General features: G+C 41.8%; 2 protein-coding genes across 2 annotated transcripts in view; both read left to right on the forward strand.

Annotated features, from left to right (window-relative positions):
• Nucleotides 1–20,970, forward strand: part of LOC121386252 (E3 ubiquitin-protein ligase TRIM56-like) — a 97,272-nt gene that overhangs the window by 30,214 nt on the left and 46,088 nt on the right. The window lies entirely within an intron of this gene.
• LOC121386254 (E3 ubiquitin-protein ligase TRIM56-like) overlaps nucleotides 10,817–20,970 on the forward strand; it is a 30,876-nt gene continuing 20,722 nt past the window's right edge. The window contains exon 1 of the mRNA XM_041517097.1: nucleotides 10,817–11,043. The gene's annotated coding sequence lies outside the window, so the exon portion shown is untranslated. The remainder of the gene's footprint in view (nucleotides 11,044–20,970) is intronic.

The following is a 20,970-nucleotide window of genomic DNA, read 5'->3' on the forward strand; positions in this document are numbered from 1 at the left end:
GGATGGCAATACGCAAAGAAATGTTGCTCTGAGGCTTGGTGTCAGTCAGAGTGTCGTTGGCCGACTGTAGCAACGGTACCAAGCAACGAATTCTGTTCGAAATCGTCCACGTTCGGGAAGACCCCGAAGCACTACAAATAGAGAAGACCGCTACATCACCAATATGGCTCTACGTCAACGCACAACCACTGCACGCCGATTACGTGACAATCTGCGGACTGCGACTGGAACTCGAGTGTCTGATCAAACCATACGCAATCGTCTGAGAGCCAATAATCTACGCTGCCGTCGCCAGGCTGTTCGACCACCACTCCTACCACGTCACAGAACGGCCAGACGTCACTGGTGCACGCTTCATCTGCGGTGGCAACGTGTTCAGTGGGGTCGAGTGATGTTCACTGATGAGTCCAGGTTTAGTCTCCAGTTCAACGACGGTCGGGTTCGTGTCTACAGACGTCATGGGGAGCGCTTTGCTGACGTTAACGTTTGACAACGTCACCGGTTCGGTGGTGGCAGCGTCATGGTGTGGGGCGGCATCTCTATCCACCACAGGACCCCCCTCTATGTGGTGGATGGCAATCTGAATGGAATCCGCTATCTGAATGAGATTATCCGGCCGTTGGTTCTCCCAGGCCTTCAGCAGATTGGCGGCGGGGCAGTTCTGCAGGATGACAATGCCAGACCCCACCGCGCCAGGGTGGTAACGGACTTTCTCAGACAACAAGGTATCGCCAGGATGGATTGGCCAGCATATTCGCCTGACTTGGCCCCAATAGAGGACGACTGGGACGAATTAGGCAGGAGAGTTCGGGATAACCATGCCCCTCCGGCCAACCTTCATGATCTGGGTCAACTTCTTATGGCAGAGTGGCAGGCCATTCCCCAAAAGTTCTTCAGACGTCTCATCAACAGCATGAGGCAACGATGTGTCGAGTGTATTCGCGCCAGGGGTGGATTCACACACTATTAAACGAATGTTCTAATGTGTAAAATCCATGTTTGACAACCTTCAACTTTGACAGCATGTCATGTGACTTTCTTGTATACAGTGACGTTTATTTGTGTTTTTTTGTAAATATGGAACAATAAATAAAAAATTTGGTGTAGTTTACATCATCAATCTAATACACTCTGAAACTTATTTGGTTATAAATTTTTGACCCTTAAATTCTTTTGAGTAGTATATTTACGATAATATCGGATATTTTAAAGTTACAATTTCGAAAATACGCTACGACATTTGTCGCAGTCACTTACGACGGATTTACGACAAATCGTGGCTAAGATGGCTTCGAAAATACGGGCCCAGGCTCGTAACAACGATATCGGTGTATGTGTATGTGTGTGTGTGTGGGGGTGGTCCTCTGTAGTGGAGGGGCACAAGCCATATTTTATCTATTTTATATTTTATATATTTTATCTATATATTGATACAGGGTTGGGAAAAAGATGTTTGTCCTCGAATGGGGTGGGAGGGTAGAGTCCACCCCCCCCCCCCCCAGTCCCTCGTTCCTAAGGGCCTACAGTAACAGTCAGTGGTCATCAGCTAACAGACAGGAGGGAAGCCATGTTATGAATTGTTTCGTTACTTAAGCACGCGCTCTGTTATGGAGATAAATATACAGGATCGTGCCTACCTTAAAATAACTACGGGACGCGAATTCAAAATAAATAAATAATAAAATAATAATAATAATAATAATAACAAAATCATGGCACAGTAAGGCAGCGCCTTGTCCAGTTAATAAAATTAAATTAAAAAAAGAGGGGAAAAGAAGCAATTAAAACATAATTTTAAACTGAAAGAACTCATTTTCGTTTTCATGTTGTGGGTTTTTGGGTTTTTTTCTGTGAATGTGTGACGGGATTTAGCTCAGTTGGTTGAGTGCTCGCTTGAGATGCCTGCGACGCAGGATCGAACCACCTCTATGGATCTGTTCAACTGATTGTTTTTTTTCTCGTTCCAACCAGTGCACCACAACTGGTCAAAGGCCGTGGTATGTACTTTCCTGTCTGTCAGAAAGTGCATGTACAATATTCGTTGTTGCATTTAGAAGAATGAAGCGGGTTTACTCTGACTATTGAGTCAGAAATATCAAATACTTGACATCGAATAGCCGATGATTAATTAATTAATGCGCTCTAGTGGTGTTGATAAAGTAACTGGGTTTTTTTACTGTGAGGTTACCCGCCATGCACTAGCCTCATTTCCCCCTACACGCTTGCAAGATCCGAGTAAAATGTGTTTTTTACTGTGAGGTTACCCGCCATACACTAGCCTCATTTCCCCTACACGCTTGCAAGATCCGAGTAAAATGGTTTTTATTTGTTATGATAATACGTAGAAGAGTCAATAGTCCTGGGAAGTATGCAATGTTATACCTGCACGCCAGGTGGTGTGTCGGTGAATGTCTAAACAGCTTTGGTCGTGGGGCCGCCGAGGCGAACCACTTCACACTTTTTCATTTACCGTTATGTGACTTCGTATGTTGACTAGAATGGCATTAAACAATTATTCATGTGATTGTTAGTCCGTTTTGGCCTGCACTTGCTTTCGTCAGCGCAGTGCTTTACCGATAGGTTGACAAACAATATAAGGTGATAATATATGTGGGGTTTTTTGGAGAAGAGATAACGGGACTATTTCACCATAATGAGACATATTGAGATTAGTGACGGTTGACGACGTTGTAGGCATACGTGTTGTGTGCACAAATAACAATGGCGTTGTCGTTGTGAACGTTTTATTTAAACTAATTATAAAGAAGAAAGATGGTGTATGTTATAAAAAAGAATGATGGTTTCTAGGCATGATTTTGTCTTTTTCAATTAAGTTTATATTATAGCGACTAGCCTGAGGTTTGTGGGAATAAAATAATTATCACATTATTAAAATTACAATTTACTTACATGTTCTTGTTTTGAATATGAATATCTGTACAACCAATTTTTTTTTTATCTCTAGACTCTATATCAATCTTTTTTTAGAATAATTTTGTAGGTAACAACGGGCAAACGAAATTTAAAATAATTTGGCCAAAGTTTATTCCAAAGGTATTTATCGGTATAAAGCTTTATATTTAAAAAATATTATGGTAATATATTTTTGTTTAACAAACAGGAAAGAGCAAGGTGTGTTCTATTGTGTGTGTGTGGTGGGGGGGGGGGGGCAAATTGAAGTCTCGATAACACCTCTAAGAACAAATATACTGCAGGGACAAGGGTAGCGTCGAGAGTAGGGAATTGGGGTGGGTGGGATGTCCGTATTTTCTTTAAATTGAAGTATCCATAACCCCTCTAAGAACAAATATACTGCGGGAACAAGGGTGGCGTCGAAAGCAGGGGATTGGGGGTTGATAGGGTGGGTGGGGTGTCCGTATTTTCTGCAAGGTAAACTCGTTATCCACGATCAAGACCGTATCTCTGCAAACTAGTCGAAAGGGCATGTGGCAAAATAGTGGTTGATTTCATGAATCTCTATCTATAATTTCCGACCCCATATAACCGTAAATAAAATGTGTTGAGTGCGTCGTTAAATAAACCATTTCCTTCCTTCCTTCTCTATCTATACTCCGTCCCATCCTACAAAAATGTTTTTTTTTAATTATTTCAAAAATAGTATGCTTTTTGTTATTTTATTGTATGCAATTTAGAAAACAATCGGTTTATAAATAAATAACTTGTAGTAAATTCCATAGCATGAAAACCCCCACCTCCGAAAAGATCCTTTACTGGACCGTACAATGTCATCCTTCCTGCAAAGCTCAAACGACGACAGCCACCTACGAGGAGATCCTTTACTGGACCGTACAATGTCATCCTTCCTGCAACGCTCAAACGACGACAGCCACCTCCGAAGAGATCCTTTACTGGACCGTACAATGTCATCCTTCCTGCAAAGCTCAAACGACGACAGCCACCTACGAGGAGATCCTTTACTGGACCGTACAATGTCATCCTTCCTGCAACGCTCAAACGACGACAGCCACCTAGGAGGAGATCCTTTACTGGACCGTACAATGTCATCCTTCCTGCAACGCTCAAACGACGACAGCCACTCCCGAGGAGATCCTTTACTGAACCGTACAATGTCATCCTTCCTGCAACGCTCAAACGACGACAGCCACCTAGGAGGAGATCCTTTACTGGACCGTACAATGTCATCCTTCCTGCAACGCTCAAACGACGACAGCCACTCCCGAGGAGATCCTTTACTGAACCGTACAATGTCATCCTTCCTGCAACGCTCAAACGACGACAGCCACCTACGAGGAGATCCTTTACTGGACCGCTCAAACGACGACAGCCACCTACGAGGAGATCCTTTACTGGACCGTACGATGTCATCCTTCCTGCAACGCTCAAACGACGACAGCCACTGCTGAGGAGATCCTTTACTGGACCGTACGATGTCATCCTTCCTTCAACGCTCAAACGACGACAGCCACCTACGAGGAGATCCTTTACTGGACCGTACGATGTCATCCTTCCTTCAACGCTCAAACGACGACAGCCACCTACGAGATCCTTTACTGGACCGTACGATGTCATCCTTCCTACAACGCTCAAACGACGACAGCCACCTACGAGGAGATCCTTTACTGGACCGTACGATGTCATCCTTCCTGCAACGCTCAAACGACGACAGCCACTCCCGAGGAGATCCTTTACTGGACCGTACGATGTCATCCTTCCTGCAACGCTCAAACGACGACAGCCACCTACGAGGAGATCCTTTACTGGACCGTACGATGTCATCCTTCCTGCAACGCTAAAAAGAGGACAACCACTCCCGAGACCAGTTTACTAACTCAAATTAGGACATTGCAGAGTTAAAATGTTTGTTTTTGTTCAACGACACCACTGGAGCACATTGATTTATTAATCATTGACTATTGAATGTCAAACATTTGGTAATGTTGACAGTCTTAGAAAGGACATCTACTACATTTTTCCATTAGTAGCAATGGATCTTTTATATGCACCATCCCATAGGCAGGATACCACATACCACGACATTTGATATAGCAGTCGTGGTGCACTGGTTGGAACAAAAAATAGCCCAGACCGACTGCGTATCAAGTGGACGCTTTACCACTGGACTATGTCCCGCCGCATATTGCAGAGGTCATTGGATTAAATATAGCGTGGTGACATGCACTCATGAATCACTGTTAATTATGACACCAGGTGTTCACGAAAGATGAGCATATTCTGCCCCATCGGTGACATCCATCATGAGGACTGCCACCACAGTTGTCAGGGCCGTCACTTCATCTAAAACTATTTTTAAAATGTGCAAGGTTCACCAGAGATGAAAAGGTATGCACAATAGTCCAGGATTCACAGCGAAAGACTCATAAAAAAAATTGGTTAAGTTTTAATTTCAACTGTATCCAACTCTGTATATGTAGTGCAAAATAACATTAAAGAGGCATTCCTGAGTTTGCTGCAATGTTTTAAGATGTTATCGACTAATAAAATATTTCTACGATTAAACTTACATATTAAATGTATTTTCTTGTTTAGAATATTAGTTGCTGTATATTAAACGTGTTTCTGATCGTTCTAATATTTGTACTAGGTTCATTTTCATTTTATTTCCTAAACTATATTTTTTCGTACGTACGAAATTATTTGAAGACAAAATCCAGTTTGAGCTTCTTACAAATATTAAGACGACCAGAAACACATTGAATATACAGACATTGATATTCTAAACAAGAAAATATATTTAATATGTAAGTTTAATCGTAGAAATATTTTATTAGTCGGAAACATCTTACAATGGAGCAAAGTCAGGAATGTACCTTTAAAAATGTGGAACAATATAATTCGTTGAACGTTGAAAATATGCTAGTTAAAATAAGTTAAGGATAGCTAACATTTTAATGTTATGCTTAATACTGCATGTAGAAAGTTTACATGCTCACACTCAACAGGATCAGGAGTATCCACCCTCTATAGTCAAGGCAGAGGACATGACCGCCATGTCCCCATCTCTATCTATGTCAGTGAGGAACAACTACCGCGGAAGACGAATTCACATTAATTCATATTGGGATTGCTGCCAGGTCGCTATACAGGGTTGTAAATCAATCATTACGCATTTTTACGTGGATTATAACTAATATTGTGGGTAGAATGATGGCAATATAAATGGTGAAAAGCATGCTCATGTTGCCCGAATGGCGCTCCATTAAAAACGCATCAGTTTGATTTTAGTTGTAAAAGTAATATGGGAAAATAAAGGGGTTTTTGTTTTTGTTTTTTTGTTTTGACAACAACACTAGAGCACATTAATTTATCAATCATCGGCTATTGGATGTGAAACATTTGGCCATTTTGATGTAAATGGAGCTGAGTCTATCAACCTATGCGATATTGTATGGGACCCTAGAGAGGGTAGTAAAAGTCGCGCATAAATTCACCTCCGTCCGTACCTCTCTCACGGAGAAATACAGGTAGGTCGTCTAGTGTGTCTCACATCTGGGTCAGTACTGACAGTTCGGCTGCCTGGAAAAGAAAACAATTCCGCGAAACGCTTGCCTGCACATGTACGTTGACAGTGTACGAATGTTGTTAAGCAGCAGAAATAAGAAGGAAGAAATGTTTTATATAACGACGCACTGAACACATTTTAATTGCGGTTATATGGCGTCGGACATATGCTTAAGGACATCACAGATAATAAGAGAGGAAACCCGATGCAGCCAAGCAATGGGTTACTATTTCCGATTAACAACATCCCATAGACAACATAGTAAATGAGGCGAGCAATTTACCACTGGGTTGCGTTCCGTCCCGGTTATCCAACATTTGAAGTGGAAGGTCGTTTTGTTTAACGACACCACTAGATTTATTAATCATCGGCTATTGGATGTGAAATATTGGGTAATTTTGAAACCCGCTACATTTTTCCGTTAGCAGCAAAGGATCCTTTATATATATCAGTGTTCTAGCTAGGATTTTGATGGGGCAGGGCGCTAATTTAATTGTAGAGCATTTTGAGGCAAGTGCTGGGTATGATCGAATTTTTTACATTTATAAATATCATATATGTAGAAATATCTATGCTGGTTTTAATTTACAAAACGTTTTTGGAGGGAGGGGGACAATCAATTTCTAAACCCAAATTTATTATTCTTAAATTTGGATGTTTGATGAAACAGTACATTCATCGCCGTATGCAATATTATTGTACTGATGTACTAAATATGGACACTATTAAAAAAATATCGTTCCAGCCAGTGCAACACGACTGGTATGTACCGTGGTATGTGCTATCCTGTCTGTGGGATGGTGTATATAAACGATCCTTTGCTATTAAAGAAAAAAAGTAGCAGGTTTTTCTCTAAGACTAAATTTCAAAATTACCAAATGTTTGACCTCCAATAGCCGATTATTAATAAATCAATATGCTCTAGTGGTGTCGCTAACTAAAATCAAACTTTAACTATTAAAATGTTTTACAAAAGGTTGGATCACCTAAAAAATCCTATTCTTTTTTCTATTATATATATATATAGTATTTATACCATTTAATATCATGCCCAAATGTGATTTAAAATAAATAAATGAAATAATTAAAAGAATTCAAGAAAAAAAAAAGAGAATGATAGAAATAAATAAAAAGAAATAAAGAAATAAAAGAACAAACAAATTAAAAAATGACATATGGATATATTTGTAACAAGTTGCTCACTGCATTTAAAAACGGCTATTATTGCATGTCAAGGTCTAGATAGATTTCATTAAATAGTTTTTGCAGACATGCTTTTAACAAAACACAGTTATGCCTACATAGACCAAATAACCGGTGTTGCTAGTTTATAAAGATGAGGCAAAAATTACTTTCAAAAACTTACTTTCAAATGTTTATTATGATGGTCTACTTTCAACTAGGTGTTTGCTAGGTGGTGTGTGGTTATGTGCGTGACGGTATGAGGATTATTTCGCATTCAAGCTTTGTAAGACTGCCTGTCCGCTCGTCTGCAGTCATATGATATGACTAACAATAGAGAAAAAAAAACATACCACGTTACTGCTGTCGGCTTTCACAACTGTGGCCAAACAGTGTATTGTCAAACGTTTTTTAGTTGGGAATTCAGACTCGTAACAACACTGTACACGCTTTGAGAGGAAAGCAAGCTTTTGTGTGTGTGTGAAGACTTTCCCATGCTCCTATACCACTAAGGCTTCGAGCATGTCCACCCCGGGTTCGGTCTCTGGAGGCCAGGGGCCCAATCCGGGACAGAAATTACTTAGGACAATTTTGAAATTAAACTAATGGGGAATACGGATATTATATAATTAGTTTTTATTTGCGCAATTCAAAAAATAATAATTAATATAAAATATATAATCCATTTAATTAAAAACTTTGTCGCAAATTTAGAACGAGCATTTCAAAAATACAAATAGTACAGAAACTCTTTATTTTAGCCCTATTATTATTTAGTAGGAGGTTGATTAAAGGAGGTTAAGCAGCCGCCACAGGGTCACATTTCCCTCTATCTCAATAAAGTTAAAAACACGTATAAAATAAATTAAAACAAATTAAAAGAGCACGCTTGTAAACCTATCAATTTTAAAACATAAACACCCAATAAAAATTAAAAGCAGTTCATACAATATATTTGGTCGGCGAGGAGGGGGCTGTTACTGCCAGATAGCAACCCTATCATCAACCCGAAGTAAAAAAAACCCTAAAAAAAATCATTCAAACACCCACACCACAATATAAATTAATTTAAAAATTAAAATACAATATACTATTTATATACAATATAATTAAAATAATTTTAAAAACCGGTACATTACATTAAAATTAAAAATCCAGCAAGCCAGGCGCGACATTGCAGACGGAAGGGGCGAAAGACCGGACAGTAGGGGCGCAGGTAACATCCTTCCAACCCCAGAAGGGGTGAGGAGCAAACAATAATGAGTGCTATTACCCAGCCCACCAACAGTGATTATTTATTGTGGGTCCCATAAAAGGAACGGGCCTGCCACATTTGCACCAATCTAACAATGCCTAGGCTATGGCAGGAACCGCCCCCAGGAGAACCCTATAATATTATATATTTATTTTAGATTGATATACAAAAGCGACCAACAACCTGTCTATTGTATTTTTATATTCTTTAGGTGGATTTAATAAATTATAAGCATTAAACTCTAATTTAATTTTAATAAAATAATTAACCAGTTTCAGTCTAATTGTGTCATGTTTAGTACATTTTATCAAAAAATGATTAACATCTTCGATTGTATGACATACTAAACAGTTGGGTGACTTAACTTTTTTAATTTTAAATCTAACATCATTTAAAGCCGAAGAGACACCCATTCTAAGTCTTGCAATAATTCTAGTTACCTTAACATTAAAAGAAACTGGCCCAGGAGTGGTCGCTTTTGGTTTAATGTAGGCATGCCACACCCTGGCTCTGTGGTTCCATTCGGTTTGCCACAGAGCCACCAAGTGTGGCTCAGCTATGGAATTTATTTCGTTAACATTATGTTCTACTGGAACGCCGACTGCCGGTTCCATCAAACTCTTTTTAGCGTTGGCATCGGCTGCTTCATTACCAGATATTCCAATATGAGCCGGAACCCTTTGTATTTTTATTTGACAATGAATTAGGGCAGGGCGGCGATAATCATCGGCGGTGCGGCAACAAACACGGGAGGGGGGCACAAAACGGGGGCAGGGGGCAACGCCCCTCTATTGCTAGCTAGAACACTGTATATTCACATTTAGTTTTTTTGTTTCTTTTGTTTGTTTGTTTGTTTGCTTTTCTTTTGTTTTCTTTTCTTTTCTCAACATACGTATATACCGCCCATGGACCCAGTCACTAACAACATAAGTATATATTGCCCCTGGACCCAGTCTTTAACAACATACGTATATACTGCCCCTGGACCCAGTCTCTAAGAACATACATATATTCCGCCACTGGACCCAGTTTCTAATAACATACGTATATACCGCCCCTGGACCCAGTCTCTAACAACATACGTGTATACCGGACCTGTACCAAGTCATTAACAACATACGTATATACCGCACCTGGACCCAGTCTGTAACAACATACATATATACCGCCCCTGGACCCAGTCACTAACATACGTATATACCATCCCTGGACCCAGTCTCTAACATACGGATATACCGCCCATGGACCCAGTCTCTAACAATATACGTATATACCGCCACTGGTCCCAGACACAGGCGACCCATGAGGTTGTGTCCAGGGAACTTGCTTAAACCTTTTGATGATAGAGGCACCCGACAAGCATTGGGGGAGGCATGGGGGCAACAAGGAGAACACCTCCTTTTACCACCAACCCCACCCTCTCTAATGTGCTTACCCCACAATACAAAGCCCTTGCCACGCCAGTGGATAATACGTGTACTCTACCACACAACATAGATACGATGTACATAGCAACAATTGTACGTAGCACACATTGAGCATACAATAATATATTGCCTTAGTCCTACTTTAAAAAAAAAAGAAGGAAAAAACCCCAACCACCATAAAATATTTTATTTATCTACTTACACACCACATTTTATTTACGGTTATATCACATTGGATATTGACTAGAACGACAAAAAACAATTACTATTATTCATATCAAGGCAAGGCCATTTCAGCGGAACTTTCCTACATCAGTGTAACGATATTAACGGGTGGTATGCAAACAGGTTCATAAACCATATAAGGTAATAGTATAGGGTTTTTTCGGAGAAGACATAACGGGACTATTTCACCTTCAGGAGACATTGAGACTAGTGACGGCTGACGATGTTGTACGTGTTATGTGCACAAATAACAATGGCGCTGTCGTTGGGAACGCTTTATTTAAGATAATTAAAAGAAGAAAGATGGTGTTGTTAGGAACTTTTAAATCATATTCACTTTCAAATAGGATGGTAACTTAATGTGTGTATTTTCTGGAGGATTGCTGAACAGAAAGTCTGATCACCCGCTATGTTGAGTGTGGGCGTTGCAGTGTCTCAATCAGTGGCATAAGGTCAGTATTGGTTGTGTGATGTAGTTGAAATATAGAAATACGGATGTTTCTAGCCATGATTTTCTCTCTTACAATTTAGCTTATATTCTGCGGGAACAAGGGTGGTGTCGGGAGTAGGAAATAGGTTGTTCCTTGGGTGGGTGGGTTGTTGGTGCATCCAATGTAACATGGGCAAGTTGAATTAGTTGACGGGGACCGAGATGTCTTGAATTTATGTTTAATACCTGAAGTGACTTGCCCAATGTGAGTTTTATCGTCACCCCGGCCGATTCTAACGGCTTTGATTATAATGAGGGTGCATCCAATGTAACATGGGCAAGTTGAATTAGTTGACGGGGACCGAGATGTCTTGAATGTATGTTTAATACCTGAAGTGGCTTGTCCAATGTGAGTTTTATCGTCACCCCGGCCGATTCTAACGGCTTTGATTATAAAGAGGGTGCATCCAATGTAACATGGGCAAGTTGAATTAGTTGACGGGGACCGAGATGTCTCGAATGTATTTTTAATACCTGAAGTAACTTGTCCAATGTGAGAGTTATCATCACCCCGGCCGATTTTAACGGCTTTGTCTGGAGTAGGAAATAGGTTGTTGCTTGGGTGGATGGGTTGTTGGTGCATCCAATGTAACATGGGCAAGTTGAATTAGTTGACGGGGACCGAGATGTCTTGAATGTATGTTTAATACCTGAAGTGGCTTGTCCAATGTGAGTTTTATCGTCACCCCGGCCGATTCTAACGGCTTTGATTATAATGAGGGTGCATCCAATGTAACATGGGCAAGTTGAATTAGTTGACGGGGACCGAGATGTCTCGAATGTATTTTTAATACCTGAAGTAACTTGTCCAATGTGAGAGTTATCATCACCCCGGCCGATTTTAACGGCTTTGTCTGGAGTAGGAAATAGGTTGTTGCTTGGGTGGATGGGTTGTTGGTGCATCCAATGTAACATGGGCAAGTTGAATTAGTTGACGGGGACCGAGATGTCTTGAATGTATGTTTAATACCTGAAGTGACTTGTCCAATGTGAGTTTTATCGTCACCCCGGCCGATTCTAACGGCTTTGATTATAAAGAGGGTGCATCCAATGTAACATGGGCAAGTTGAATTAGTTGACGGGGACCGAGATGTCTTGAATGTATGTTTAATACCTGAAGTGACTTGTCCAATGTGAGTTTTATCGTCACCCCGGCCGATTCTTACGGCTTTGATTATAAAGAGGGTGCATCCAATGTAACATGGGCAAGTTGAATTAGTTGACGGGGACCGAGATGTCTTGAATGTATGTTTAATACCTGAAGTGACTTGTCCAATGTGAGTTTTATCGTCACCCCGGCCGATTCTAACGGCTTTGATTATAAAGAGGGTGCATCCAATGTAACATGGGCAAGTTGAATTAGTTGACGGGGACCGAGATGTCTTGAATGTATTTTTAATACCTGAAGTGACTTGCCCAATGTGAATTTTATCGTCACCCCAGCCGATTCTAACGGCTTTGATTATAATGAGGGTGCATCCAATGTAACATGGGCAAGTTGAATTAGTTGACGGGGACCGAGATGTCTTGAATGTATTTTTAATACCTGAAGTGACTTGCCCAATGTGAGTTTTATCGTCACCCCGGCCGATTCTAACTGCTCAGATTATAAAGAGGGTGCAGGACGCAGCCCAGTGGTAAAGCGCTCGCTTGATGCGCGGTCGGTCTAGGATCGATCCCCGTCGCTGGGCCCACTGAGCTATTTCTCGTCCCAGTCAGTGCACCATACTGGTATATCAAAGGCTATGGTGTGTGCTGTCCTCTCTGTGGGATGGTGCATATAAATGATCCATTGCTAATAATGGAACAAAAATATAGCATTAAAAAGAACTTCTGATTATATATATCTAGATATTACACTGGGGGATTACACTGGGGGCGGCGGCGGCGTGGGGGGCATGGCGCTCCATTAAAAAGAACTTCTGATTATATATATCAAGATATTACACATGGCGGGGATATTACACTGGGGGATTACACTGGGGGCGGCGGCGTGGGGGGCATGGCGCTCCATTAAAAAGAACTTCTGATTATATATATCAAGATATTACACTGGGGGATTACACTGGGGGCGGCGGCGGCGTGGGGGGCATGGCGCTCCATTAAAAAGAACTTCTGATTATATATATCAAGATATTACACTGGGGGATTACACTGGGGGCGGCGGCGGCGTGGGGGGCATGGCGCTCCATTAAAAAGAACTTCTGATTATATATATCAAGATATTACACTGGGGGATTACACTGGGGGCGGCGGCGGCGTGGGGGGCATGGCGCTCCATTAAAAAGAACTTCTGATTATATATATCAAGATATTACACTGGGGGATTACACTGGGGGCGGCGGCGGCGTGGGGGGCATGGCGCTCCATTAAAAAGAACTTCTGATTATATATATCAAGATATTACACTGGGGGATTACACTGGGGGCGGCGGCGGCGTGGGGGGCATGGCGCTCCATTAAAAACGAACTTCTGATTATATATATAAAGATATTACACTGGGGGATTACACTGGGGGCGGCGGCGGCGTGGGGGGCATGGCGCTCCATTAAAAAGAACTTCTGATTATATATATCAAGATATTACACACTGGGGGATTACACTGGGGGCGGCGGCGGCGTGGGGGGCATGGCGCTCCATTAAAAAGAACTTCTGATTATATATATCAAGATATTACACTGGGGGATTACACTGGGGGCGGCGGCGGCGTGGGGGGCATGGCGCTCCATTAAAAAAGAACTTGTGATTATATATATCAAGATATTACACTGGGGGATTACACTGGGGGCGGCGGCGGCGTGGGGGGCATGGCGCTCCATTAAAAAAGAACTTCTGATTATATATATCAAGATATTACACTGGGGGATTACACTGGGGGCGGCGGCGGCGTGGGGGGCATGGCGCTCCATTAAAAAAGAACTTCTGATTATATATATCAAGATATTACACTGGGGGATTACACTGGGGGCGGCGGCGGCGTGGGGGGCATGGCGCTCCATTAAAAAAGAACTTCTGATTATATATATCAAGATATTACACTGGGGGATTACACTGGGGGCGGCGGCGGCGTGGGGGGCATGGCGCTCCATTAAAAAGAACTTTCTGATTATATATATCAAGATATTACACTGGGGGATTACACTGGGGGCGGCGGCGGCGTGGGGGGCATGGCGCTCCATTAAAAAGAACTTCTGATTATATATATCAAGATATTACACTGGGGGATTACACTGGGGGCGGCGGCGGCGTGGGGGGCATGGCGCTCCATTAAAAAAGAACTTCTGATTATATATATCAAGATATTACACTGGGGGATTACACTGGGGGCGGCGGCGGCGTGGGGGGCATGGCGCTCCATTAAAAAGAACTTCTGATTATATATATCTAGATATTACACTGGGGGATTACATGGGGGATTACACTGGGGGCGGCGGCGGCGTGGGGGGCATGGCGCTCCATTAAAAAGAACTTCTGATTATATATATCAAGATATTACACTGGGGGATTACAGTGGGGGCGGCGGGGGCGGGGGGGGGCATGGCGCTCCATTAAAAAGAACTTCTGATTATATATATCAAGATATTACACTGGGGGATTACACTGGGGGCGGCGGCGGCGTGGGGGGCATGGCGCTCCATTAAAAAGAACTTCTGATTATATATATCAAGATATTACACTGGGGGATTACACTGGGGGCGGCGGCGGCGTGGGGGGCATGGCGCTCCATTAAAAAGAACTTCTGATTATATATATCTGGGGGATTAAGATATTACACTGGGGGATTACACTGGGGGCACTGGGGGCGGCGGCGTGGGGGGCATGGCGCTCCATTAAAAAAGAACTTCTGATTATATATATCAAGATATTACACTGGGGGATTACACTGGGGGCGGCGGCGGCGTGGGGGGCATGGCGCTCCATTAAAAAAGAACTTCTGATTATATATATCAAGATATTACACTGGGGGATTACACTGGGGGCGGCGGCGGCGTGGGGGGCATGGCGCTCCATTAAAAAAGAACTTCTGATTATATATATCAAGATATTACACTGGGGGATTACACTGGGGGCGGCGGCGGCGTGGGGGGCATGGCGCTCCATTAAAAAGAACTTCTGATTATATATATCAAGATATTACACTGGGGGATTACACTGGGGGCGGCGGCGGCGTGGGGGGCATGGCGCTCCATTAAAAAGAACTTCTGATTATATATATCAAGATATTACACTGGGGGATTACACTGGGGGCGGCGGCGGCGCGGCGTGGGGGGCATGGCGCTCCATTAAAAAAGAACTTCTGATTATATATATCAAGATATTACACTGGGGGATTACACTGGGGGCGGCGGCGGCGGCGTGGGGGGCATGGCGCTCCATTAAAAAAGAACTTCTGATTATATATATCAAGATATTACACTGGGGGATTACACTGGGGGCGGCGGCGGCGTGGGGGGCATGGCGCTCCATTAAAAAAGAACTTCTGATTATATATATCAAGATATTACACTGGGGGATTACACTGGGGGCGGCGGCGGCGTGGGGGGCATGGCGCTCCATTAAAAAAGAACTTCTGATTATATATATCAAGATATTACACTGGGGGCGGCGGCGGCGTGGGGGGCATGGCGCTCCATTAAAAAAGAATGGGGGATTACACTGGGGGCGGCGGCGGCGTGGGGGGCATGGCGCTCCATTAAAAAGAACTTCTGATTATATATATCAAGATATTACACTGGGGGATTACACTGGGGGCGGCGGCGGCGTGGGGGACATGGCGCTCCATTAAAAAGAACTTCTGATTATATATATCGAGATATTACACTGGGGGCGGCGGCGGCGTGGGGGACATGGCGCTCCATTAAAAAGAACTTCTGATTATATATATCGAGATATTACACTGGGGTCGGCGGCGGCGTGGGGGGACATGGCGCTCCATTAAAAAGAACTTCTGATTATATATATCAAGATATTACACTGGGGGATTACACTGGGGGCGGTGGCGGCGTGGGGGGCATGGCGCTCCATTAAAAACGCACCAGTTTCATTTTAGTTGTAAAAGTAATATAAGAAGAAATATAAGGCCAGAGAACGACATCTAGAGTGGGGCGGGGGCAATTTTTAATGATGGAGTACAGTATCTAGTGTGTATGTGGAGGGGGGTGGGCGGGGGGTGCTTGGGCAAGTTTTGATGAGGTACAGTATCTAGTGTGGGTGGCAATTTTTTAATGAGGTACAGTATCTAGTGGGGGGGGGGGGGGGTACGGTGCAATTTTTACTGATGGGATACAGTATCTAGTGTGAGTGTGAGGGGCAATTTTTAATGAGGTACAGTATCTAAACTAGTGTCGGAAAGAGAATAAACATTATTTTCGTCAATTATTTCTTTCATATTAAACTGACAAGTAAATATTTTGTAAATACTATTTAATGATACCTAATTTAACATTTACTTGTTTGGGCTCTCATTGATGTACAAGGTGGTATTTACTCTTGAAATTGAAATGAAGTTGTCAGTAAACAGGAAAATTGTGACCTTTATTGGAACAGACTATAACACATTTTGATGATATGTGTCAATTTCATTTACCCTAAAACAAACTTTTCATATTAAAATGCAATTTAACTGATTAGTTTGAATTGCAGCATAAATTATTAATTATGACCAGCATATTTAGTGAATATAAATACAATATAAGTACTTTAGAAATGTACACAATCTTGCAACCACTTAAAGGTGCCATATTAGAAGTTATATGTGAGCATCTGTTTGTGATAAAGAGTCTCCAGTAAAAAAATATTTTACACTAGTAGATAAAATTATTTCCTATAATCATTTTTGGGTATATAGTTGAAGATGTAGTCTTTAAATTTTAAAGCAAAATTTTATAAAAACATGATTTGCAATAGCTGTCATTATGCAACTTTGAGATAGCACCTTTAATACCGGTATAATAGATATAGTTTTGCTCAAAAGTTACTAATAAATGTTTACAGATATTTTGTTTTGAAGAGGGATAGGGGAAAACCGTCATCAGAAACGGTCCCTCACATATTGTAACAGCAATGAAATTGACACATATTGACCAACATTTGTTATAGTCTGTTCCAATAAAGTACACAAATCACCTGTTTACTGACACATTTCTTGTAATTTCAAGAGTAAACACCACCCTGTATATCAACGAGAGCCAAAACAAAGCGATTTTTAATGATGAGGTACAGCATTTAGTGGGGGTTAATGATGAAGTACAATGCATTGTAACTGGACGTATTCTGGTAAGCAATAAATAACTCCAGAACTCTATACAGGTGTGTTTCAAAGTAACCTTACACATGTATGCGATAGCAATAACCACAGAACATTGGTAGATGCGTTTTCAATGGATTTGAGTCAGGTCAGGTCATGGAGTTTTATGCGCACATCCAGAGCAAGCTGTTATAGCGCATGCCTGTCATGAGTCTATCAACCTGTGAGATATTGTACGGGACCTAGATAGACTTGCTGAAGGGCCATATCGATCGATAGAAGTTCCTGTGGAGGAATCAATTCTTTGTCAGCGGGTTAAGAGGTGGGATTTAACTCAGTCGGATGACTGCTCGCTTGAGGTGCTTGCGTCGCAGGATCGAACCACGTCGGTGGATCTATTCAACTTAATATGTTTCTTTTATCGTTCCAACCAGTGCAACACAACTGGATAAGGGCCGTGGTATGTGTTTTCATGTCTGTGGGAAATTGTATATAATAGATCTCTTGCTGCATTAGGAAAAATGTATCGGGTTTTCTCTGATGACTACATGTTAGAATAACCAAATTTTTGACATCCAATAGACGAAGATTAATTAATCAATGTGCTCCAGTCGTGTCGTTAAACAGAAGAAACTTTTAACTACTCAAGTCAGGCTTTTATGTTTTCTAACATATTCAACTGAGTTCAGTGTGTATTGTGTACATGTAGATAGACTTGTTAATGTGCTGTAAAGTCCCTGAGAATTCTTGTCAGCGGGTGGAGACCCTCACCTCCACCCGTATCTGTCTGTAATTATGGACACGGAGAAATACAGGTAGGTCGTCTAGCGTGTTTTACATCTGGGTCAGTACTGACAGCTCGGCTACCTGGAAAAGAAAAGAATTCCGGGAAACGCTTGTCTGAACATGTACGGTGAACAGTGTACGAATGTTATTATGCAGCAGAAGTAAGAGGTCAGGTCAGGTCAGACTGTTTAACGTGCACATACAGAGCAAGCTGTTGCAGCGCACGCCTGTCCTGGAAAAAGGTGCCGGCCTTGGTCGGCTCCTCCATCCAAGACAGGAAAGGGGTGGGGTGGGTTGGACGGGGGACCGCCTAAACTGGCAGGTGTAAGGGAGCACCAGCAGTCCGACCCGGGCCGATAACAGACGGAGGGTGGTATGTGAAGGAAATTAGACGCAATTTTGAACGGTCAGGCGAAAGGAATAAAGGGGAGCTACGTATAATTTTGGTAGATTAGAAGAAGAAGAAAAAAAGAACTGTTAAGAGACTGGGTCCAGGGGCGGTATATACATATTTTGTTAGAGACCACATTATATATTAGTAACATTATAAGATATCACAAAGTATTGTCACTATTATGTAAGATAAATGGACTGACTCTCTTTTGAAATACTAGCCTGTTGAGCTAGGGCCGTACCTTTAACAATAAATAATCATAATAATAATAATAATAAACACTCACACTGAAGGAAGGAAAGAAAGAACTGTTTTATTTAACGACGCACTCAACACATTTTATTTATGGTTATATGGCGTCAGACATATGGTTAAGGACCACACAGATCTTGGGAGAGGAAACCCGCTGTCGCCACTTCATGTGCTACTCTTTTCGATTAGCAGAAAGGGTTCTTTTATATGCACCATGCCACAGACAGGGTAGTACATACCACGGCCTTTGATGTACCAGTCGTGGTGCACTGGCTGGAACGAGAAATAACCCATTTTGCCCACCGACGGGAATCGATCCCAGACCGACCGCGCATCGAGCGAGCGCTTTACCACGTTGCTACGCCCCGCCCCAAGTAAGAAGGATTCAATGTTTTATATAACGACGCACAGAACACATTTTAAAGGCATATTGTCACAGACCACTGACCTATTTAATGGTGTAACAAAGTATTACCTGAATAAAAATAATTTGATTTGTCCCCAAATGTACTTTATTCAACCATCTTCATAATCACCATACTCCATTTATCAATTATAGTTTGTAAAAATAATTGAATTATGGCAATGGTCCATAATTCAAAAACTAAAATTGCCGAGAGGGATATATGATATGGATTTCACTCCATCGTGGTTCAGTTAATGTGATGCGATAGCTAGATTTGGTTTCCAATGATTAATGTAATTTTTATTTATTATCCATTGTTAGAGAAATAAAGTCCTTAAATCCGTGACAGTATGCCTTTAAGGGCAGGACGTAGACCAGTGGTAAAGCGCTCGTATGATGCGCGGTCGGTTTGGGATCAATCCCCGTCGGTGGGCCCATTGGAATATTTCTCATTCCAGTCAGTGCCCACGACTGGTAAATCAAAGGCCGTGATATGTGCAAACCTGTCTGTGGGATGGAGCATATAAAAGATCCTTGGCTACTATCTAGCGGGTTTTATCTCCAAGACCAGACGTCAAAATTATCAACTGTTTGACATCCAAATGTTTGACCGCACATCAGACGATCACTTAACCACCGGGCTACGTTCCTCCCAGGTTATCCAACAGTTAAAGTTAAAGTTTGTTTTGTTTTACGACACCACTAGAGCACATTGATTTAGTAATCATCGGCTACTGGATGTGTAATATTGGATAACGTTGATTCCCGCTACATTGTCCGCATTAACAGCAAAAGATCTTTTGTATGACCCATTACACAGACACAGGATAGCACATACCACAGCCTTTGATATATCAGTTGTGGCTGAAACGAGAAATCGAGTTTTTTTCAACAACAATGTATTTTTTTTGTATTTTTTTGTTTCTTTGTTTGTTTAAAAAAAAGATTTTTTAATGTTTGATAAACCAGTCGTGGTGCACTAGCTGGAACGAGAAATGAAGTTTATTATTTAAAACTCACAGGACAAATTTTTTTTTTAAATGTTTGTTTGTTTTGTTAATTTTTTGGTGCATTTGTTTCCTTCCGTGTGAGGGCGGGACGTAGCCCAGTTGTAAAGCGCTCGCTCGATGCGCGGTCGGTCTGGGATCGATCCCCGTCTGTGAGCAAATTGGGTTATTTCTCGTTCCAGCCAGTGCACCACGACTGGTATATCAAAGGCCGTGGTATGTACTACCCTGTCTGTGGGTTAGTGCATATGAAAGATCCCTTGCTACTAATCGAAAAGAGTAGCCCATGAAGTGGCGACATCGGGTTTCCTCTCTCAATACCTGTGTGGTCCTTAACCATATGTCTGACGCCATATAACCATAAATAAAATGTGTTGAGTGCGTCATTAAATAAAACATTTCTTTCTTTCTTTCTTTCCTTCCTTTAAATGTACTGCCCTAGCTCAACATGCTAGTATTTCAAAAGAGATTCAGCCAATTTGTCTTACACAATAGTAACAATACTTTGTGATATCTTATAATGTTATTAATATATAATGTGGTCTCTAATATAATACGTATATACCACCCCTAGACCAAGTCTCTAACAACGTACATATATACCGCCCCTGAACCCAGTCTCTAACAACGTACATATATACCACCCCTAGACCAAGTCTCTAACAACATACATATATACCGCCCTGAACCCAATCTCTAATATACATGTACGTATATACCGCCAAGTCACATGCGACCCAAGAGTTGTGTCATGGGGAACTTGCTTAAAACCTTTCAGGACAGGGACACCTTTCTAG

The sequence above is a fragment of the Gigantopelta aegis genome, chromosome 12, assembly GCF_016097555.1.
Source record: "Gigantopelta aegis isolate Gae_Host chromosome 12, Gae_host_genome, whole genome shotgun sequence".
In the NCBI taxonomy this organism is placed as follows: domain Eukaryota; kingdom Metazoa; phylum Mollusca; class Gastropoda; order Neomphalida; family Peltospiridae; genus Gigantopelta; species Gigantopelta aegis.